Raw genomic sequence first — 10,273 nt, 5'->3', positions numbered from 1 at the left:
AAATGTAATGACTGTCTCAGTGTGTTTAGTCAAAATTTATACTTTATGATCTACCAAATTATTCATACAGGAGAGAAACCTTTTCAATGTAATGAGTATGACAAATCCTTCAGTGTGCTATCAAGCCTAACTTAGCATATGGTACATACTGGTGAAAGACCTTGAAAATATAATCAGTGTGGCAATGCTTTTAGCACAGGTTCACATTTTAATGTTCATGAGAAAATTCTTACTGGCTAGAAGCCAGGTAAATGTATTTAGTATAGTCAGGCCTTTAGAAAATGAACTCATTCTAGAAAGAATCCTCACAGATTCCATGAATGTGCAAAACCTATACTCATGGCTCCCATCTCACCAGTAGTTTGATAATAAGGACTGGACAAAACATGACGAAAGTAATGAATTTTGCAAAGCTTTTAGGTTGTGCCTTAAACTCAGGGTCACCAGATATGTCATGCTTAAAAATGCAGTGAATGTGGCAAAGTTTCACATTTTTGGTCCTTCGTCACTAGATATCAGAATCTTTATCCTGGAGAGAAACAACACAAATATACTGTGTATGGCAGGGATTTTACCCAAAGATCACAAGTTGGTGGATATACTGAAGTGTTAGCTGCCAAATGCAATGGGTGTGGCAAAACATTTACCTTGAGTTCAAGTATTAAGCAACAGCAAGAGTCCATATTGAATGAAGAGAAGCCATGGAAATGTAGGGCAGAAGCTTTATCCAGGCCTCACAGTGCACTAGACTTCAGAAGACTTATCTTTGAGGGAAACCACACAAAAGAATATGTTTACTAATGCTTGTAAGTGATGATCCAGACTGTGGGACATAGAAGCTTTCCAATGTAATGAATGCATAAAGGTTTTCATCAAGTAATCACACCTTTGGTGTGATGAAATAATTCATACAGCTCAGAAAATATACAGATATTCTGAACATAGAAACACTTTTAAGAAACTGCATCCACAGGGAGCATCATGCAAGTCATAGTTGGGAGACCCCTTACAAATGTAATAAATTTGGGGAATTATTTGAGCAATTCTTACAATAGACCACACATCAAAGAATGCATACTAGGATTAAGTAAGCCTGTAGTTCTCCAGATTAATCTGAGATATTATATACTGCAGAATCATTACAAGTCACAGTGTGTTAAAACGTATGACATGATGCATATATGAGGGTAAGAAGGATATATGTGGAAATGGCCCATTATCTCCAGTGTATAAATATTCAGTTTTCTTGAAAAGGCTTTGTTACAATTTATGCCTTTCAACGTGAAGTTTGAAATCTGTTGATCTTACACCTTCAGTGTAGGCCTTTGATGATGGGCTCTGGGAAGGAGTCAATAAGATGAAAGGGCCAACTTCATTAGGTATGGTTCCTTCACCTCCATGTTGCCTGGAAAAATAAGGACCCTGAATTATTAAATTGAACATTGTGTAAATTATCGTTAGGGAGAGGCAGAAAATAATGTAAAACTAGGACATGACCCATCATGCTTATGTCTGGGGAGCCCTTCCGTAGATACTCCACAGTGGGTTATGGGACAGAATCGTCTACCAACTGACCTTGAACAGGGCAGGAAGGACATTAATGGACTAGGCTTTTCATGGGAGGAAAGTGACAGGTTGCTAGGGACTGATTGGTGGAAATAATGCGGGGGAAAACTTGGTGACTTTCTCCACTGGATGGCCATAACTGTTGCATATATCTATGTTTAATGAGCAATTAGTCTTATTTTTGGAAGTTGAACAGAGAGCAGTTATCTTGAGAGGGAAATTTATTCAAAAGAACCAGAATATTATGTGTATGTGTATGATTCACATTTAACTGCTGCAATTACATTTGGCTAGTGTTTTATTTAGAATGTATTGTAGGTCTCCTGTTTTAATTAATAAATTTAATCACTTTTGTCAACCCTGGATGAATCCTGTTGCTTCCACCAGCACAGTTTTTCCCCATCTCAATACTTTACAAGAGAAGCTAACAGTGCACCATTAGGCTCTCAGGATTGAAAGAATCTGCAGTAATTTCTTTCCAATATAGAATCAAACAACATACAATTTGGGGATTCAATTCTCATAATTTGTACTTGAGTAATTCCTCTCCACTCTCTGTTCCATAATATTCGGATGGTATAATGAAAATATCATAGCAGTGTATTTCAGACTCTGACTTCTATTATTGTGCAAACATTGGACAGAGTAAATGTAAAAATCAAATTGGTGTTATTGAATGATTCATGAATTGGGCAGCATTCCACCTAGTAAAAAAAAGAGGTGCTCCATGGAGCTGTACAAAATGGAAAGCTTTAATAGGCAGATACTGGGCAGGATAAGAAAGTTATTAGTTAAAGAAAAGATAGTTTCTGGACTTCCCTGGTGGTCCAGTTGTTAAGACTCCGAGCTCCCAATGCAGGGGGCCCTGGTTCGATTCCTGGTCAGGGAACTAGATCCCGCGTGCTGCAACTGAAAGATCCCGCGTGCCACAACAAAGGTTCCATGTGCCGCAACTAAGACCGGGCACAGCCAAATAAATAAATAAATAAATAATTTAAAAGATAGTGTCAGGCAAGGTTACCTTTTTGGGGGAAAGGAGGGCAAAATCTTTTCCTGTCTATTACCTCACTAGTGTTGTTTAGGAAATTCTTGGGTGATTGGTTTAAGGTCACTTTTCTGGGAGGGATGAAACTGCAATTAAGTCTGGGTTTGTCCTCTCAGGGGCAAGTGACTCCACCTTTGGAATTTTTTTTTTTTTTTTGGCACTCCCTACAACCTGCTCCCCATTCCTGAATATGCAGTATATGAATGTATTTCTTTTTTTTCTTTTCTCTTTTTTTTTGTGGTATGCGCGCGGGCCTCTCACTGCTGTGGCCTCTCCCGTTGCGGAGCACAGGCTCTGGACGCGCAGGCTCAGCGGCCGTGGCTCACGGGCCCAGCCGCTCAGCGGCATGTGGGATCTTTCCGGACCGGGACACGAACCCGTGTCCCCTGCATCGGCAGGCAGACTCTCAACCACTGCACCACCAGGGAAGCCCCTGAATGTATTTCTTAATGTCCCTTTTTGTTCCTAAGTAAATGTCACAGCATGCACCCACCCTGATTTCCATAAGGGGAAAATAGGAATATAGTAAGCATATGAAAAATACTAGAAAATTTCAAAATTATGCAATTTCAGTTTTGTCCTTGAAGCACTCAGTGCAATAATTTGAAAATATCGATATTCAAGACTTTTAAAAACGAACAGTATATGATAGGAATATTCTGTTTGATAGATAAAGTAGAAATTTCATATATTCACCTCCAGAGCACTTTTTGTTGTTGTTGCTAAATGGCAGTTATGGTCATTCACCGGATTAGGATGGAACTTCACCCAAAGATTGGTTTGGTCATTGAGACTGATTTTAACATGAAATGTTAGGAGAATGTCAGCTTCTCAGGGAGATGGGAGAATTCCAAGGTGTTCAAAAAATGATTTGAGGAAACAGATAATGCTGACTGGCTTGGTGCCTTAAGGTGATTCCTGAGTGGTGCTTATAGGTGGATACCTATTTATGCTTTGAATTCCCAATTGGTATCGAAGGAGGAAGCCCTTGGGCTTTTTTTTTTTTTTTTTTTGGCTGTGTTGGGTGTGTGGGCCTGGGCTTTCTCTAGTTGCGGCAAGCGGGGGCTACTCTTTGTTGCAGTGCGCGGACTTCTCATTGCGGTGGCTTCTCTCGTTGTGGAGCACGGGCTCTAGGCGCACGGGCTTCAGTAGTTGCGGCACGCGGGCTCAGTAGTTCTGTCTCAAGGGCTTAGTTGCTCCACGGCATGTGGGATCTTCCTGGACCAGGGAAGTCCCAAGAGTATTAAAATTTCGATTTCTAAGTATGGTATTAAGCTATAAGTTACGTGGTTGATTTTCTACTATAATAAAATATTTTAATACAATTTTTCCTTAGCATTATTTTTTTCCCACACTTTACATTTCACACTTTCTCATTTTAAAACAAGAGATAAATCAGTGGGTTGTTTGGGGAATCTTGTGACGTGACAATCGACATGTATAAAGTTAGGTGCACTATAAACATGATGAAAGAGTGTTCCTTTAGTGAAAGTACTGGCATGGCAAATGGTGAACTGCAGTCTTTTCATTTGGGAGTTGGCTATGGTCAAGTGCTTCAAAATCAAGTGTATGGAGTTGAACCAGCATGCAATGAACTGAATGAAATTTTAAGAATGAATGAGATAGAAAGACCCCAAGGACTTCCCTGGTGGCACAGTGGTTAAGAATCCGCCTGCCAATGCAGGGGACACGGGTTGGAGCCCTGGTCTGGGAAGATCCCATGTGCCATGGAGCAACTAAGCCTGGGCACCACAACTGCTGAGCCTGTGCTTTGGAGTCCACAAGCCACAACTACTGAAGCCTGCACACCACAACGATGAGCAGCCCCCACTCGCTACAACTAGAGAAAGCCTGTGCACAGAAATGAAAACCCACCACAGTCAAAAATAAATAAATAAATTTATTTATTTAAAAAAGAAAGACCCCAAGATTCCAACTATAGTTTGTGACAAGGAGAGAGTCTCCATTGCCAAATGCCTGGAAGCTATCCTGCCATTTTCCAGTGATGTAGTGACATTCAGAGCCAAAATATCTTGCAGAGAAAATAAGATTTGTGCTACTTCCAACTTGACAACTGACACCCTATATTCTCCAGTTAGAATTTGTTCTCAACCAAAAGTAATATATTTTTCTTTGATAAGTGATCTTGGGACTTCCCTTGTGGCACAGTGGTTAAGAATCCGCCTGCCAATGCAGGGGACACCGGTTTGAGCCCCGGTCCAGGAACTAAGATCCCACATGCCGCGGAGCAACTAAGCCCGTGCTCCACAACTACTGAAGCCCACGCGCCTAGAGCCCATGCTCCGCAACAAGAGAAGCCACTGCAATGAGAAGCCCACACACCGCAACAAAGAGTAGCCCCCGCTCTCCTCAACTAGAGAAAGCCCACACACAGCAACGAAGACCCAATGCAGCCAAAAATAAATAAGTAGATAAATTAATATAAATTTATTTTTAAAAAGTGATCTTAATTTTGCTTGTTTTTTTTTTTGGCTCCGCCACATGGCTTGTGGGGTCTTAGTTACAGGACCAGGGGTCCAACCTCATAGCAGTGAAAGCACGGTGTCCTAACTACTGGACCTCCAGGGAATTCCCTTAATTTCAATCTCTATTATCTTTCTTACCAGACTTCGAGTAAGAATCATTGTTATTAATGCTTTAAGCATAATAACTCATTGAATTTTCATCGCTGAAAAAGATACTGATGTTTATTCTCATTTCAGAAATGAAGGAACATAGGACAAATACTGGTTTAAAGACTCATTCAGCTCCATCTCAGCAAGTGACTGAGTCAGGATGTGAAGCCATGTTGTCTGACTGCAAAAATAATCTCTTAAGGCAAATTGTTTTCGATTCTTTACTCAGTATCCATAGTTAATTGTATGAGTATTTCTTGCCATTTTTAAATGGGTTATCATCATATATAATTGTTGTTATGGTAACTTATTTTTATACAAGCATACCTCTTTTCTTTCTTTCTTCCTTTTTTTTTTTGGTTGCGCTGTGTGGCATGTAGGATCTTAGTTCCCCAACCAGGGATTGAACCCTCACCCCCTGCAGTGGAAGCTCAGAGTCTTAACACTGGACCACCAGGGAAGTCCCAAGCATACCTCTTTTTATTGCATTTACTTTATTGGCTTCACAGATGCTGCATTTTGGAAATTGAAGGCTTGTAGCAACCGTGCCTGAACCAATCTTTGTGCTCTTTTTCCAAGAGCATTTGGTCACTTGGTGTCTCTGTGTCAAGTTTTGATGATTTTCATGATGTTTCGAACTTTTAACATTATTTTATTTGTTACGGTGATCATTCATCAGTGATTTTGATGTTACTGCTGTGACTCACTGGATGCTCTGATGACTGTCCGCATTTTTCAGCAGTAAGTTGTTTTGTTTGTTTGCTGCTTCAGTCACCAAAAGGGAAATTTCTGCTTGACAGGAGGCCGTCACAAAGTAAAACTCCTATTTGTCAGGTAAGATAGTTTTTACTTGTGAGTGACAAACCACCTGGAAATTAGTAACTGAAAGAAGTAGGAAGTTTCTCATTCTCATGTCACGGGAAGTCCAGAGGGTGCCGTGTGGGATGTGATGGGTCCTCTCCTCCTTCTACCTCCATGACCATTTATTCTTCACTTTTTTTTTCTGGCCATGCTGCGTGGCTTCCATGATCTTAGTTCCCCCACCAGGGATCAAACCCAGGCCCTTGCAGTGGAAGCTCCGAGTCCTAACTGCTGGACCACCAGAAAATTCCCTCTTCACTTTCCTTATAGCAACATGGCTTCTTATGACTAAGAAGGGTGAAGATTGAGAGGCAAAACCCTTTTAATTTTTAGATTTTGTCCCATTTTCATGAAAACAATAATTTTACGTTTTTCCGAATATTAGCTAGTTTTAATAAGAAAGGAGAATTTTTGAATTTTATATTTCCACCTCAAAAACAGAGAAAGGGAAAGGGAAAAGATGTTAGAAACAGATTTGTCAGCTGTTTTTGTTGTTTATCCTGAGAATATAATATTCCATGCAATATGCTTAGTGACATACATTAGACAAAGACAAATATTATGTTATCACTTGTGTGTGGAATCTAGAAAATAAATCCAAGAAGTATATATAGCAACAGAGAAATAGACTCACAGATAAAAAAAAATGTAGGTTATCAGTGGGGAGAAGGAAGGGAGGAGGTGCAAGATAGCAATTTGATATTAAGAGATCCAAACTACTAGATATAAAATAGATAAGCAGGGACTTCCCTGCTGGCGCAGTGGTTAAGAATCCGCCTGCCAATGCAGGGGACACGGGATCAAGCCACGGGATCAAGCCCTGGTCCGGGAAGATTCCACATGCCGTGGAGCAACTAAGCCTGTGTGCCAAAACTACTGAGCCTGCGCTCTAGAGCCCACGAGCCACAGCTACTGAGCCCGCGTGCTGCAACTACTGAAGCCCGGGCGCCTAGAGCCCATGCTCTGCAACAAGAGGAGCCACTGTAATAAGAAGCCTGCGCACCACAACAAAGAGCAGCCCCCGCTCGCTGCAACTAGAGAAAGCACGCACGGAGCAATGAAGACCCAACGCAGCCAAAAATAAATAAATAAAATAAATTAATCAAAATAGATAAGCAATATCTTAAGTAACATATTGTGTAGCACAGGGATTCATAGCCATTATTTTGATAGGACTTCTAAGGAAGTATAACATTAAAATACTGTGTCACTATGCTGTATGCCTGCAACTAATATAAGTATTCCAACTAATATAGTATTGTAAATTCCCTTGGACTCAAGGTCATGTACATACCAGTTTGGAGATGGCCATACCAGTTTACCATAGGTATGACCCTGATGGGTCAAGAAATCTGCATTCCACTGTTATGATCATTTACCAGCGACTTTTGTACATTCAATAGGATTGGACAGTGTAATTGCCCACACTGGAGCCTTAACAAAATTCACTCAATAGGCTTTAAATGATATTAATCAGGCTATTAACCTACTGAATTCTGAGGTCTCTATGATGAGTAAAGCTGTGCTACAAAACTGCATGTCCGTTGACATCCTTAGGGCATCTCAGGGGAGCACCTGTGCCATAATTCAAACTGCATGCTGTGTTTTCATACCTGATGAATCCTCTGATATAACACATTTAATGAACCATATGAAAAGTCAGATTTCAGCCTTAAAGTGACCCATTCCCTAGTCTTGACTTCTTCAAAATCTGGTTTGGCGTAGGAAGCTCTTGGCTTAAATATTTACTTATAACTCTATCAGTGCTACTTGCTATATTCTATTTTGACTGTTTCAGAAGGCGATTGTTTCTTGTATTACCAAATGTGTGACTGAGCCTCTGATAAAAATAATGATGAGTAGGTGACCTGAAGGACTTGACCGGATAGATAGTTTTTATGAGATCTATGACTGTAACAGTGTAACTCTAGACATGGGAAGAAGCAACAAGAGGGATTTTTTTCCCCCCGTGTACCATAACAGAATAGTAAGACAGGTGGTCCAGAGACGTTTTGCTACTGTTAATAAGGCCTAGTCCAGTAATAGCGCAGTGAGTGGCCTATCAATAAAATCCTTCCCCGACCTAGGAATGAGCATTCCTAGCACCATGCTATGAAATAGTCATGAAATGCCTCCCGAACAGGTTTGAACTTATGGCCATGAGGGGGCGCTGTAAACTAAACTTGGAACTTGCCATTTGACTCTACAAGGCTTAAATCAATAGCTGGTGCATTGGGTGACCTTCAAGACACCCTAAAAGTATTTTAGGGTGTAGATCAGGAATGAAGCACTCTGTGCGCTGTAAAAACGGTCAGAACAGGCCTTGGGATATTTAGATATTTTCAGGAGAAGATTTTATTTTTATTTTTATTTTTTTTTTTTCGGTATGCGGGCCTCTCACTGCTGTGGCCTCTCCCGTTGCGGAGCACAGGCTCCGGACGCACAGGCTCAGCGGCCATGGCTCACGGGCCCAGCCGCTCCGCGGCATGTGGGATCTTCCCAGACTGGGGCACGAACCCATGTCCCCTGCATCGGCAGGCGGACTCTCAACCACTGCGCCACCAGGGAAGCCCCCAGGAGAAGATTTTATGAGCCCAAATTCTTGAATCTCCTCGTATCTAGATAAGCACTAAATCATTAATGGAGGGCTTCCCTGGTGGCGCAGTGGTTGAGAGTCCGCCTGCCGATGCAGGGGACATGGGTTCGTGCCCCAGTCTGGGAAGATCCCACATGCCGCGGAGCGGCTGGGCCCGTGAGCCATGGCCGCTGAGCCTGCGCGTCCGGAGCCTGTGCTCCGCAACGGGAGAGGCCACAACAGTGAGAGGCCCGCCCACCGCAAAAAAAAATAATAATAATAATTAATGGAAACATCTGCTCCTCATGACTAGCAGAAACCTCCGCAGGACTGGTAGCGACATTCTGCAAAAATGTGTGCTTGATCGCATGTATCCCCCTTCACCAAAATCACAGTTATAGTGACTTTTCCCCCTACCTCTTCAGACCAGTTCCTCAGAGCTATGTGAGACTGTCTCCTGGAGTATAGTCCTCATTTTGCCCCAAATAAAACAATGCACACCTCTCGCGTTTTGAATTTTTTCCATTCGACATTCTCATAAAAAGAAAAATATTTTTTCCGTTTTTTTTTGCTTTCTCTTTTTATGGTACCTATATGGGATGATGGATGCTTACTAAACTTATTGATAACTATTTCAACATATGAAAGTCAGAACATTATGCTGTACACCTTAAATTCATACAGTGATGTATGTCAAGTACATCTCAATAAAACTGGTGGGAAAAGTTTTAAGAGGCAAATAAAACACTTTGGGGAAAAAAGAAAAAAATGAACAATGCAATTTACAACAAATTTTTACGGTGTATTGCTCCTTTTATTTATTTTTTGGCGGTACGCGGACCTCTCACTGTTGTGTCCTCTCCCGTTGCGGAGCACAGGCTCACAGACGCGCAGGCTCAGCGGCCACGGCTCACGGGCCCAGCCACTTCGCGGCATGTGGAACCTTCCCAGACCGCGGCACGAACCTGTGTTCTCTACATCAGCAGGTGGACTCTCAACCACTGCGCCACCAGGGAAGCCCTATTGCGAATTGCTCTTTTTAAAGCAAAGGTTAGTGACGGAAATTATCACACGGCTTAGTCCTCCAGTCTCAAGACTCCGGGATTTGTCCCTGAGCCTCTGGAACTGACACGTGTTGTCATTCAGACTCATTCGGCCACCCGGCTGAATGAGAAACAAAAAGGAAAAACTGTTCGGTAGGGTGTCAGCATGAATGGGCTCATTCTACACAAGGAAAGTTTTGTATCTTCCATTCTAGTTTGTAATATAGAGCCACGTCCAGCTCTTTCCTTGAACTGCCTAAATTAATTCTAATTGCAGGAAACGTTCCGGGATGGAACTAGCGCCCCACAGCTACCACTTGGAGACCCACGTTCCCAACCACTGAATTGCTTATGCTGCAGGAGCGGGACGTGAGAGAAACCTGCTCTCACGCTTTTTATTGAAATCGTTTTCAACTTGTCAGGAGGAAACATCTTAGTTTCAGACACAACTGAAAGCTTTTATCTTAAACCTGTTCCAGATAAGAACTTAAGACGAGCGTTTTCATGGTACATGAAAGTACCGTTACCCGCCCCGCCTCCAGACGCC

Source organism: Mesoplodon bidens, assembly GCF_964165515.1.
Source record: "Mesoplodon bidens genome assembly, chromosome: 18".
Taxonomy (NCBI): Eukaryota; Metazoa; Chordata; class Mammalia; order Artiodactyla; family Ziphiidae; genus Mesoplodon; species Mesoplodon bidens.
The sequence above is the reverse complement of the archived record's forward strand: the minus strand, read 5'-3'. Positions refer to the sequence as shown.